The following is an 11,743-nucleotide window of genomic DNA, read 5'->3' on the forward strand; positions in this document are numbered from 1 at the left end:
TGATTTTCACTTAATTCTCAAAAGTTTTTGTTGGCATTCTTGAGTTTTCTTCGATTCTCATTGCTTTCCATTGATTTTCCTTCATTTTCTCATTAATTTTCATCAATTTCTATCGATATTCATCATTTTCATCAATATCCATCGAATTTTCTTCAGTATCATAAGTTTAACTCAATTTTCTTGGGTTTTTGTTGGCTTTTTCCAGTTTTCTTCGTTTTTCATTGATTTTCCTTCATTTTCTCATTAATTTTCATCAATTTCTATCAATATTCATCATTTTCATCAATATCCATCGAATTTTCTTCAGGTTTTCTTCAATATTGATCAGTATCCATGGATTTCCATCGGTTTTCATTAATTTTCACTTAATTCTCAAAAGTTTTTGTTGGCATTCTTGAGTTTTTTTCGATTCTCATTGCTTTCCATCGATTTTCCTTCATTTTCTCATTAATTTCCATCAATTTCCATCGAAATTCATCATTTTCATCAATAACCATCAAACTTTCTTCATGTTTTTTGTGAATTTCATCCCGAACCATCGAATTTTTCTTAAGGATTTCTTCAATATTGATCAGTATCCATGGATTTCCATCAGTTTTCATTGATTTTCACTTAATTCTCAACAGTTTTCATCATTTTCATCAATATCCATCGAATTTTCTTCAGTATCATAAGTTTAACTCAATTTTCTTGGGTTTTTGTTGACTTTTTTCAGTTTTCTTTGATTTCCATTGAATTTTCTCCAATTTCTCATTAATTTTCACCCATTTATCGTTTTTTTTTCACGTTTTTCTTCAATTTTATCAATACTCAACGATTTTTCTTCATGTTTTTCCAAATTTCATCAATGGTCATTAATTTTTCTCTAGGTTTACTTTAATATTGATCAATATCAGTTGATTTTCATCAATTTCTACTTAACTCTCAATGGTTTTTGTTGATTTTCTTGACTTTTCTGCAATTTTTATTTATTCTCCACAAATTTTTCTCCATTTTTTCAATAATTTTCCTATATATAATATAACGTGACTATTACAATCCCGATATCTCAAAAATGGTAACTTTTGAGAAAAAAACCACAGGTACCATTTTTGTGGAAAATTTCAAGATCTACAACTTTCGTTGGAAGTTTTTTTTCACAAAACTCACCGTTTTCGAGAAAAATCCAAAAAACCCCAAATTTCCACCTCTAACCTCGAATAACTTTCGGGTCTAAATTGAGCTAATTAATGTCTTCCGATAGAGTTATTTAATTAATTTCTAATTCCAAAACCCCCCCCCCCCCACTTTCCGACTAACCCTTATATTCCATTCCGATATCAATTCTAACAAAACCATACACGAAAACATTTTCTATTTCCAACTAAACTCATCCGAGTAATTTTCCAAAGCCAATAAAAATCGTCTGGCTCGTGACAAAAGTTATTAAGTCAAACATCAACACAGCATAACATTAAGTGAAGTCGTTCGAAGTTCTTCAGGAAATGTAAATATCCAACTGTCGCCTAATCTACAAATTGTCATTTGGGGTCGACGATTTTCCGAGTTTTCACACCCAACCGCTTGCACGCCCCAAGTTCAGCTTTCAACGAATTTTCCACGAATAAAATTCTGACTACTGCACTCGTCGGATGTCGAAACTATCAAGAACACACTGTGCGTGTATGTGCTGTCTTAAATACTAATCCTATTGTACACGAAATGTGGATATAATTATATTTATGGCCGTTAAAATCGATACAAACACAAAAGTAAGTGATTTGATGATTTGATAAAATTTCAAGTTTATAAGGGACATATGGAATCGCTTAAGAGTTTTCTTTGATTTCCATAGCTTCCAATGATTTTCATTCATTTTCTCATTAATTTTCATCGAAATTTATCATTTTTATCAATAACCATCAAATTTTCTTCATGTTTTTCTTAAATTTCATCCCTATCCATCGAATTTTCTTCAGGTTTTCTTCAATATTGATCAGTATCCATGGATTTTCATCGGTTTTCATTCATTTTCACTTAATTCTCACCAGTTTTTGTTGTCATTCTTGAGTTTTCTGCGATTTGCATTGCTTTCCATTGATTTTCATTCATTTTCTCATTGATTTTCAGCAATTTCCATCAAAATTCATCATTTTCATCAATAACCATCGAATTTTCTTCATGTTTTTCTTAAATTTCATGCCTATCCATCGAATTTTCTTCAGGTTTTCTTCAATATTGATCAGTATCCATGGATTTTCATCGGTTTTCATTAATTTTCACCAGTTTTATTGAATTTCTTGAGTTTTCTGCGATTTTCATCAATTTCCATCGAAATTCATCATTTTCATCAATAACCATCGAATTTTCTTCATGTTTTTCTTAAATTTCATCAATATCCATTGATTTTCCTCAAGGTTTTCTTCAATATTGATCAGTATTCATGGATTTTCATCGGTTTTCATTAATTTTCACCAGTTTTATTGAATTTCTTGAGTTTTCTGCGATTTTCATTGATTTTCACCAATTTCCATCGAAATTCATCATTTTCATCAATAACCATCGAATTTTCTTCATGTTTTTCTTAAATTTCATCCCTATCCATCGAATTTTCTTCAGGTTTTCTTCAATATTGATCAGTATTCATGGATTTTCATCGGTTTTCATTAATTTTCACCAGTTTTATTGAATTTCTTGAGTTTTCTGCGATTTTCATCAATTTACATCGAAATTCATCATTTTCATCAATAACCATCAAATTTTCTTCATGTTTTTCTTAAATTTCATCTCTATCCATCGAATTTTCTTCAGGTTTTCTTCAATATTGATCAGTATTCATGGATTTTCTTCGGGTTTCATTAATTTTCACCAGTTTTATTGAATTTCTTGAGTTTTCTGCGATTTTCATTGATTTTCATCAATAACCATCGAATTTTCTTCATGTTTTTCTTAAATTTCATCAATATCCATTGATTTTCCTCAAGGTTTTCTTCAATATTGATCAGTATTCATGGATTTTCATCGGTTTTCATTAATTTTCACCAGTTTTATTGAATTTCTTGAGTTTTCTGCGATTTTCATTGATTTTCACCAATTTCCATCGAAATTCATCATTTTCATCAATAACCATCGAATTTTCTTCATGTTTTTCTTAAATTTCATCCCTATCCATCGAATTTTCTTCAGGTTTTCTTCAATATTGATCAGTATTCATGGATTTTCATCGGTTTTCATTAATTTTCACCAGTTTTATTGAATTTCTTGAGTTTTCTGCGATTTTCATTGATTTTCACCAATTTCCATCGAAATTCATCATTTTCATCAATAACCATCGAATTTTCTTCATGTTTTTCTTAAATTTCATCCCTATCCATCGAATTTTCTTCAGGTTTTCTTCAATATTGATCAGTATTCATGGATTTTCATCGGTTTTCATTAATTTTCACCAGTTTTATTGAATTTCTAGAGTTTTCTGCGATTTTCATTGATTTTCATCAATTTCCATCGAAATTCATCATTTTCATCAATAACCATCGAATTTTCTTCATGTTTTTCTTAAATTTCATCCCTATCCATCGAATTTTCTTCAGGTTTTCTTCAATATTGATCAGTATCCATGGATTTTCATCGGTTTTCATTAATTTCCACCAGTTTTATTGAATTTCTTGAGTTTTCTGCGGTTTTCATTGCTTTTCATTGATTTTCTCATTAATTTTCAATTTTCATCGAAATTAATCATTCTCATCAATAACCATCAAATTTTCTTCATGTTTTTCTTAAATTTCATCCCTATCCATCGAATTTTCCTACAGGTTTTCTTCAATATTGATCAGTATCCATGGATTTTCATCGGTTTTCATTAATTTTCACCAGTTTTATTGAATTTCTTGAGTTTTCTGCGATTTTCATTGCTTTCCATTGATTTTCATCAATTTCCATCGAAATTCATCATTTTCATCAATAACCATCAAATTTTCTTCATGTTTTTCTTAAATTTCATCCCTATCCATCGAATTTTCTTTAGATTTTCTTCAATATTGATCAGTATCCATGGATTTTCATCTGTTTTCATTAATTTTCACCAGTTTTATTGAATTTCTTGAGTTTTATGCGATTTTCATTGCTTTCCATTGATTTTCCTTCATTTTCTCATTAATTTTCATCAATTTCCATCGATATTCATCATTTTAATCAAAAACCATCGAATTTTCTCCATGTTTTTCTTAAATTGGAATCGCTTAAGTAAGACGTTGATGACGGTCATTTTACAGCAAATACTAGAGAAACGTAAAACCACGAATTTAGCCACTCACTTCGTATTTTTGTTCTCGAAAAGGCCTACGAAACGGCGTTTTTTAAAACGCTTTTTGACGAAATATTGAAGAAAAATCGTGATCTAGACTTTTAAAACCGGATTGCCTTCACAAAACTATTCTAGTCAAAAAATAAGGATAAGTAATTTGATGATTTGATAAAATTTCAAGTGTATAAGGGACATATGGAATCGCTCAAGTAAGACGTTGAGGAATGGAATAAAAACAGCGTCGTGAAGATGTTTCCATCGAGTGTTTGTCAACGTTTCATATCCATGGATGAAACTTGGGTCTATTATCACACCAGAAATAAAAAACAATCAAAACAATGGACTGAAAAGGTAGAACTAGCTCCAAAAATGACAAGAACCGTTCCATCTGCGGGCAGACGACTTCAGATGTTGCCAAATACCAAAAAATAAACAGTACCCGGTATTCTACCATACTTAGATATAAGAAAAAGTCACTAGGAGTCAGTTCAGGTGAGTAAGGTGCGTGGAGCAGCATAACCGTGCTATTCGGAGCTAAAATTGACCGGATGGTCGTGGTGGAAGAACCAATCACGAATCGGTAGTTTTTTTTTCAATTACTGCTGCTCAAACTGATTAAACACCTCCAAATATTGACATCGGAGGAGTTCTTCGAAGTTCCAGATCGATCTTCATCCCAATTGTCAGTCGGAAACTAACTTGGTCTGCGATGGTTCTGTTCTCCACGTTGGATTTATCGTACATTGGTTCCAATTTATGGTTCAAGTGGGTTCAATTTGTAGGATTTCAGTGGATGTTGTCTTCAAGTTTGAGCAGCAAACTGGGGCTGCGATTATTGCTAAATTGGGAGCTGACTGGTCTATCAGAAGACTAGCAACTCGTCTAGATCCTAATGCAGTTACGAATGGTTGGGAAACGATTGGGACCACGCGGAATCTTACGCAGAAGGTTTCCAGTCGTTGCTTTGACCAATTTTTTGAGAAAACTTCCCTTTGACTTGGATACTGGTGCTGCATATGCAACAAACTTTCCAGGATCCCTTTCTAGGGCTTGTAGATGAATTGTAACTTCGGATTTGAAAGGAAACGCAAACCAGAGTTGTGTTTGCACTTGATTATGTGTACCGAGATCTGGGCAAAAATGAAAAAACATTCGAGTCGTAAAATGACCTATTTCATTGAAATAACGAACTTTTAATTAGACTTGGCAACGTTGTATAAAATGTAGATTCGTTGTAAAGTTCGTACACGTTCATATTTTCATATTGTCCTGAATTTTGCGAAAAATTTCGAAAGAATGTGTGAGAAAATTGTTTATGCAGTCGACAGTGGCTAAAATGAGTTTTTTCGTATTCTCGGAAAGGTTAATGAGTTAGAAAAAAACGGGAATGTGATGGCTGAGCATATCATAGTTTAATGAACATACGTTATGCGTAAAAAACAATTTTTATTATGGTATAAACGAGGGAATTTCATTTTAAAATATAAAAATATGTAACGTATTTGTGATTTAGTCTTCTGAATGAAAACGATATTAAGTTTAAAATTTCACATTTTTTGTAGAGAATTTTTTACTCTACATTTTTTGATGAGACAGTTTTTTTCGAATTTCTTTTAGTTTTTGAGTTATTCGCGTTTCAACATAGTTTTCAGTGTATAAACCCATTTTGAGGAGAAAATTTTGAGGTTAGGAAAAAATTCCTGAAATACTTTTTTGTAGAGAATTTTGTATTCTACATTTTCTGTTACGACAGTTTTTTTCGAATTTCTTTTAGTTTTTGAGTTATTTGCGTTTCAAAATAGTTTTCAGTGTATAAACCCATTTTGAGGAGAAAATTTTGAGGTTAGGAAAAAATACCTAGGATAGTTTTTTGTAGAGAATTTTTCACTCTACATTTTTTGTTACGACAGTTTTTTTCGAATTTCTCTTAGTTTTTGAGTTATTTGCGTTTCAAAATATTTTTGAGTGTAGAAACCCATTTTGAGGTGAAAATTTTGAGGTTAGGAAAAAATTCCTGAAATACTTTTTTGTAGAGAATTTTGTATTCTACATTTTCTGTTACGACAGTTTTTTCGAATTTCTTTTAGTTTTTGAGTTATTTGCGTTTCAAAATAGTTTTCAGTGTATAAACCCATTTTGAGGAGAAAATTTTGAGGTTAGGAAAAAATACCTAGGATAGTTTTTTGTAGAGAATTTTTCACTCTACATTTTTTGTTACGACAGTTTTTTTCGAATTTCTCTTAGTTTTTGAGTTATTTGCGTTTCAAAATATTTTTGAGTGTAGAAACCCATTTTGAGGTGAAAATTTTGAGGTTAGGAAAAAATTCCTGAAATACTTTTTTGTAGAGAATTTTGTACTCTACATTTTTTGTTACGACAGTTTTTTTCGAATTTCTCTTAGTTTTTGAGTTATTTGCGTTTCAAAATATTTTTGAGTGTAGAAACCCATTTTGAGGAGAAAATTTTGAGGTTAGGAAAAAATACATAACATACTTTTTTGTAGAGAATTTTTTACTCTACATTTTTTGATGAGACAGTTTTTTTCGAATTTCTCTTAGTTTTTGAGTTATTTGCGTTTAAAAATATTTTTGAGTGTAGAAACCGATTTTGAGGTAAAAATTTTGAGGTTAGGAAAAAATTCCTGAAATACTTTTTTGTAGAGAATTTTGTATTCTACATTTTCTGTTACGACAGTTTTTTTCGAATTTCTTTTAGTTTTTGAGTTATTTGCGTTTCAAAATATTTTTGAGTGTATAAACCCATTTTGAGGAGAAAATTTTGAGGTTAGGAAAAAATACATAACATACTTTTTTGTAGAGAATTTTTTACTCTACATTTTTTGTTACGACAGTTTTTTTCGAATTCCTCTTAGTTTTTGAGTTATTTGCGTTTCAAAATATTTTTGAGTGTAGAAACCCATTTTGAGGTGAAAATTTTGAGGTTAGGAAAAAATTCCTGAAATACTTTTTTGTAGAGAATTTTGTACTCTACATTTTTTGTTACGACAGTTTTTTTCGAATTTCTCTTAGTTTTTGAGTTATTTGCGTTTCAAAATATTTTTGAGTGTAGAAACCCATTTTGAGGAGAAAATTTTGAGGTTAGGAAAAAATACATAACATACTTTTTTGTAGAGAATTTTTTACTCTACATTTTTTGATGAGACAGTTTTTTTCGAATTTCTCTTAGTTTTTGAGTTATTTGCGTTTAAAAATATTTTTGAGTGTAGAAACCGATTTTGAGGTAAAAATTTTGAGGTTAGGAAAAAATTCCTGAAATACTTTTTTGTAGAGAATTTTGTATTCTACATTTTCTGTTACGACAGTTTTTTTCGAATTTCTTTTAGTTTTTGAGTTATTTGCGTTTCAAAATAGTTTTCAGTGTATAAACCCATTTTGAGGAGAAAATTTTGAGGTTAGGAAAAAATACCTAGGATAGTTTTTTGTAGAGAATTTTTGACTCTACATTTTTTGTTACGACAGTTTTTTTCGAATTCCTCTTAGTTTTTGAGTTATTTGCGTTTCAAAATATTTTTGAGTGTAGAAACCCATTTTGAGGAGAAAATTTTGAGGTTAGGAAAAAATACATAACATACTTTTTTGTAGAGAATTTTTTACTCTACATTTTTTGTTACGACAGTTTTTTTCGAATTTCTCTTAGTTTTTGAGTTATTCGCGTTTCAAAATTTTTTTGATTCAAGTCCCAAAATTTCCAAAATTCGTTCCCGCAATTTTCTTAAAAATTGCTAGACTTATTCATTATCTTAAAACCTCCCACAATCTAGAAAATCAAAATCGCCAAATTTAATTTAAGGTTTCAGCTCAAAATCTCCTAATTTGCCTGTACTATATCTCCTTATATAAATTTAAAATATGTAACGGCAACACTGTCAAGAATCTTCTGAGAAGTGGTTCGGTCCATCGATTCTGCACCGATCATTCTTAAAGGTGTTAATAAATAAAAAAAAATAAAGATAAGACATTTTGTGATTGATGTAGTGGATTATCATACAATGCTGATTATTTATTATAATCAACGTCTATGAGAAATATCATGCGTTGTTTACGTGTTTAATTAATTTTGACATCATATTATACCGGGTGAAACACAATAACTTCGAAATCTATTTTATTTTACGAGTAATTTTAAAAACATAAGTGAATTTGGGTTAGGTGGTATATAATACCATATTAAACAGATAATGATCGATAATATTTAGTGTAAATATACGAGGCGATTAAAAAATATCACAAATTAATTTTTGTTACGTTTTTTTACGTTTTATTGCACGAAATTCGCTTTGATTGATGTTTACTAATCGTGTAAATCATCATGGTTGAATTTTAATAAATTCTAACGTATCTTTAAATTCGTTACAACGACCTGTATAACCCTACAAAGACCCGCGTTGTTCTATCCGACGTACCATCGGCGATTTTGTTGATGTTTCCGTCGTAAGTAAACTAAAATCGAGTTCATTTAAAATTATTCATTATCTCGTCCGGATCCCGTCGAGAAAGTGCTGAAATTCGTAATAATTTGTGTGTAAACTCGTATAAGATAACCGCCAATCCGAAATAGCAACAATTTATAATTGTCAGTTATTCAACGGTTAATTTTACAGATATTCCTCGATAAAATCAACCTCAACTCTCTTCGAGATATTGACTAAAAGATGATCTTATAGTAGGGCGGCTTAGTACCCTAAATTCATACTATTTTATATACAGGATTGTAAAAATAATTTGGGTATGTTTAGTTAAAAATTTCCGAATCAATTTCGTTTAAATATCAATTGCAGATTATAAAAAACCCTTTCTGATAAGTTTGATCCACCGTAGGCGTAGATACGTCGTGTTATAAATGAATTATTTTTATAAATCGTTTTAAAAATATTTATATTTTGTTATAAATGAATATTAAATTATAAAACGTAAATAGACGAGTAGAATGGACTTGTTTGTAAGGGCGTTTGGTTTAAACAGGATATCAGACATGAACTGAGCAATAGTATGGCGGCTTAGTACCCAAAATTTATACTATTTTATATACAGTATTGTAAAAATAATTTGGGTATGTTTAGTTAAAAATTTCCGAATCAATTTCGTTTAAATATCAATTGCAGATTATAAAAAACCCTTTCTGATAAGTTTGATCCACCGTAGGCGTAGATACGTCGTTTTATAAATGAATTATTTTTATAAATCGTTTTAAAAATATTTATATTTTGTTATAAATGAATATTAAATTATAAAACGTAAATAGACGAGTAGAATGTAACTGTCTGTAAGGGCGTTTGGTTTAAACAGGATACCAGACGTTAACTGAGCAATAGTAGGGCGGCTTAGTACCCTAAATTCATACTATTTTATATACAGGATTATAAAAATAATTTGGGTATGTTTAGTTGAAAATTTCCGGATCAATTTCGTTTAAATATCAATTGCAGATTATAAAAAACCCTTTTAGACAAATTTGATCTACCATAGGCGTAGATACTTCGTTTTATAAATGAATTATTTTTATAAATCGTTTTAAAAATATTTATATTTTGTTATAAATGAATATTAAATTATAAAACGTAAAAAGACGAGTAGAATGTAACTGTCTGTAAGGGCGTTTGGTTTAAACAGGATATCAGACATGAACTGAGCAATAGTATGGCGGCTTAGTACCCTAAATTTATACTATTTTATATACAGGATTATAAAAATAATTTGGGTATGTTTAGTTGAAAATTTCCGGATCAATTTCGTTTAAATTTCAATTGCAGATTATAAAAAACCCTTTTAGACAAATTTGATCTACCATAGGCGTAGATACTTCGTTTTATAAATGAATTATTTTTATAAATCGTTTTAAAAATATTTATATTTTGTTATAAATGAATATTAAATTATAAAACGTAAATAGACGAGTAGAATGTAACTGTCTGTAAGGGCGTTTGGTTTAAACAGGATACCAGACGTTAACTGAGCAATAGTAGGGCGGCTTAGTACCCTAAATTCATACTATTTTATATACAGGATTGTAAAAATAATTTGGGTATGTTTAGTTAAAAATTTCCGAATCAATTTCGTTTAAATATCAATTGCAGATTATAAAAAACCCTTTTAGACAAATTTGATCTACCATAGGCGTAGATACTTCGTTTTATAAATGAATTATTTTTATAAATCGTTTTAAAAATATTTATATTTTGTTATAAATGAATATTAAATTATAAAACGTAAAAAGACGAGTAGAATGTAACTGTCTGTAAGGGCGTTTGGTTTAAACAGGATATCAGACATGAACTGAGCAATAGTATGGCGGCTTAGTACCCTAAATTTATACTATTTTATATACAGGATTATAAAAATAATTTGGGTATGTTTAGTTGAAAATTTCCGGATCAATTTCGTTTAAATTTCAATTGCAGATTATAAAAAACCCTTTTAGACAAATTTGATCTACCATAGGCGTAGATACTTCGTTTTATAAATGAATTATTTTTATAAATCGTTTTAAAAATATTTATATTTTGTTATAAATGAATATTAAATTATAAAACGTAAAAAGACGAGTAGAATGTAACTGTCTGTAAGGGCGTTTGGTTTAAACAGGATATCAGACATGAACTGAGCAATAGTAGGGCGGCTTAGTACCCTAAATTTATACTATTTTATATACAGAATTATAAAAATAATTTGGGTATGTTTAGTTGAAAATTTCCGGATCAATTTCGTTTAAATATCAATTGCAGATTATAAAAAACCCTTTTAGACAAATTTGATCTACCATAGGCGTAGATACTTCGTTTTATAAATGAATTATTTTTATAAATCGTTTTAAAAATATTTATATTTTGTTATAAATGAATATTAAATTATAAAACGTAAAAAGACGAGTAGAATGTAACTGTCTGTAAGGGCGTTTGGTTTAAACAGGATATCAGACATGAACTGAGCAATAGTATGGCGGCTTAGTACCCTAAATTTATACTATTTTATATACAGGATTATAAAAATAATTTGGGTGTGTTTACTCAAAAATTTCCGGATCAATTTCGTTTAAATATCAATTGCAGATTATAAAAAACCCTTTTAGACAAATTTGATCTACCATAGGCGTAGATACTTCGTTTTATAAATGAATTATTTTTATAAATCGTTTTAAAAATATTTACATCTTGCTATAACTGAATATTAAATTATAAAACGTAAATAGACGAGTAGAATGGACTTGTTTGTAAGGGCGTTTGGTTTAAACAGGATACCAGACGTGAACTGATCCATTTTTGTAACCAATTCGTTTTTTTTTAAACTAAAACACTTGTTTTTGTTTATAGGGCCTTTTTTACGATCGCTGACAGAATTAGGTATTATTTTTTCAGACTTAAATGCTGAAATTTGCAGTTCCACGTCTGAAGTAAGATTCATGGAATGTTAAGTGTGGTCAGTACTGCAGTACGGCGTGGAAACT

At 29.5% G+C, this 11,743-nt stretch overlaps 2 protein-coding genes across 2 annotated transcripts in view; one reads left to right on the forward strand and one right to left on the reverse strand.

Annotated features, from left to right (window-relative positions):
• Positions 1–11,743, reverse strand: part of LOC130449049 (ATP-dependent RNA helicase vasa) — a 153,089-nt gene that overhangs the window by 110,795 nt on the left and 30,551 nt on the right. The window lies entirely within an intron of this gene.
• Positions 1–11,743, forward strand: part of LOC130449048 (monocarboxylate transporter 12-like) — a 126,734-nt gene that overhangs the window by 73,051 nt on the left and 41,940 nt on the right. The gene's annotated exons all lie outside the window — the stretch shown is intronic.

Source organism: Diorhabda sublineata, chromosome 9, assembly GCF_026230105.1.
Source record: "Diorhabda sublineata isolate icDioSubl1.1 chromosome 9, icDioSubl1.1, whole genome shotgun sequence".
Lineage (NCBI taxonomy): Eukaryota > Metazoa > Arthropoda > Insecta > Coleoptera > Chrysomelidae > Diorhabda > Diorhabda sublineata.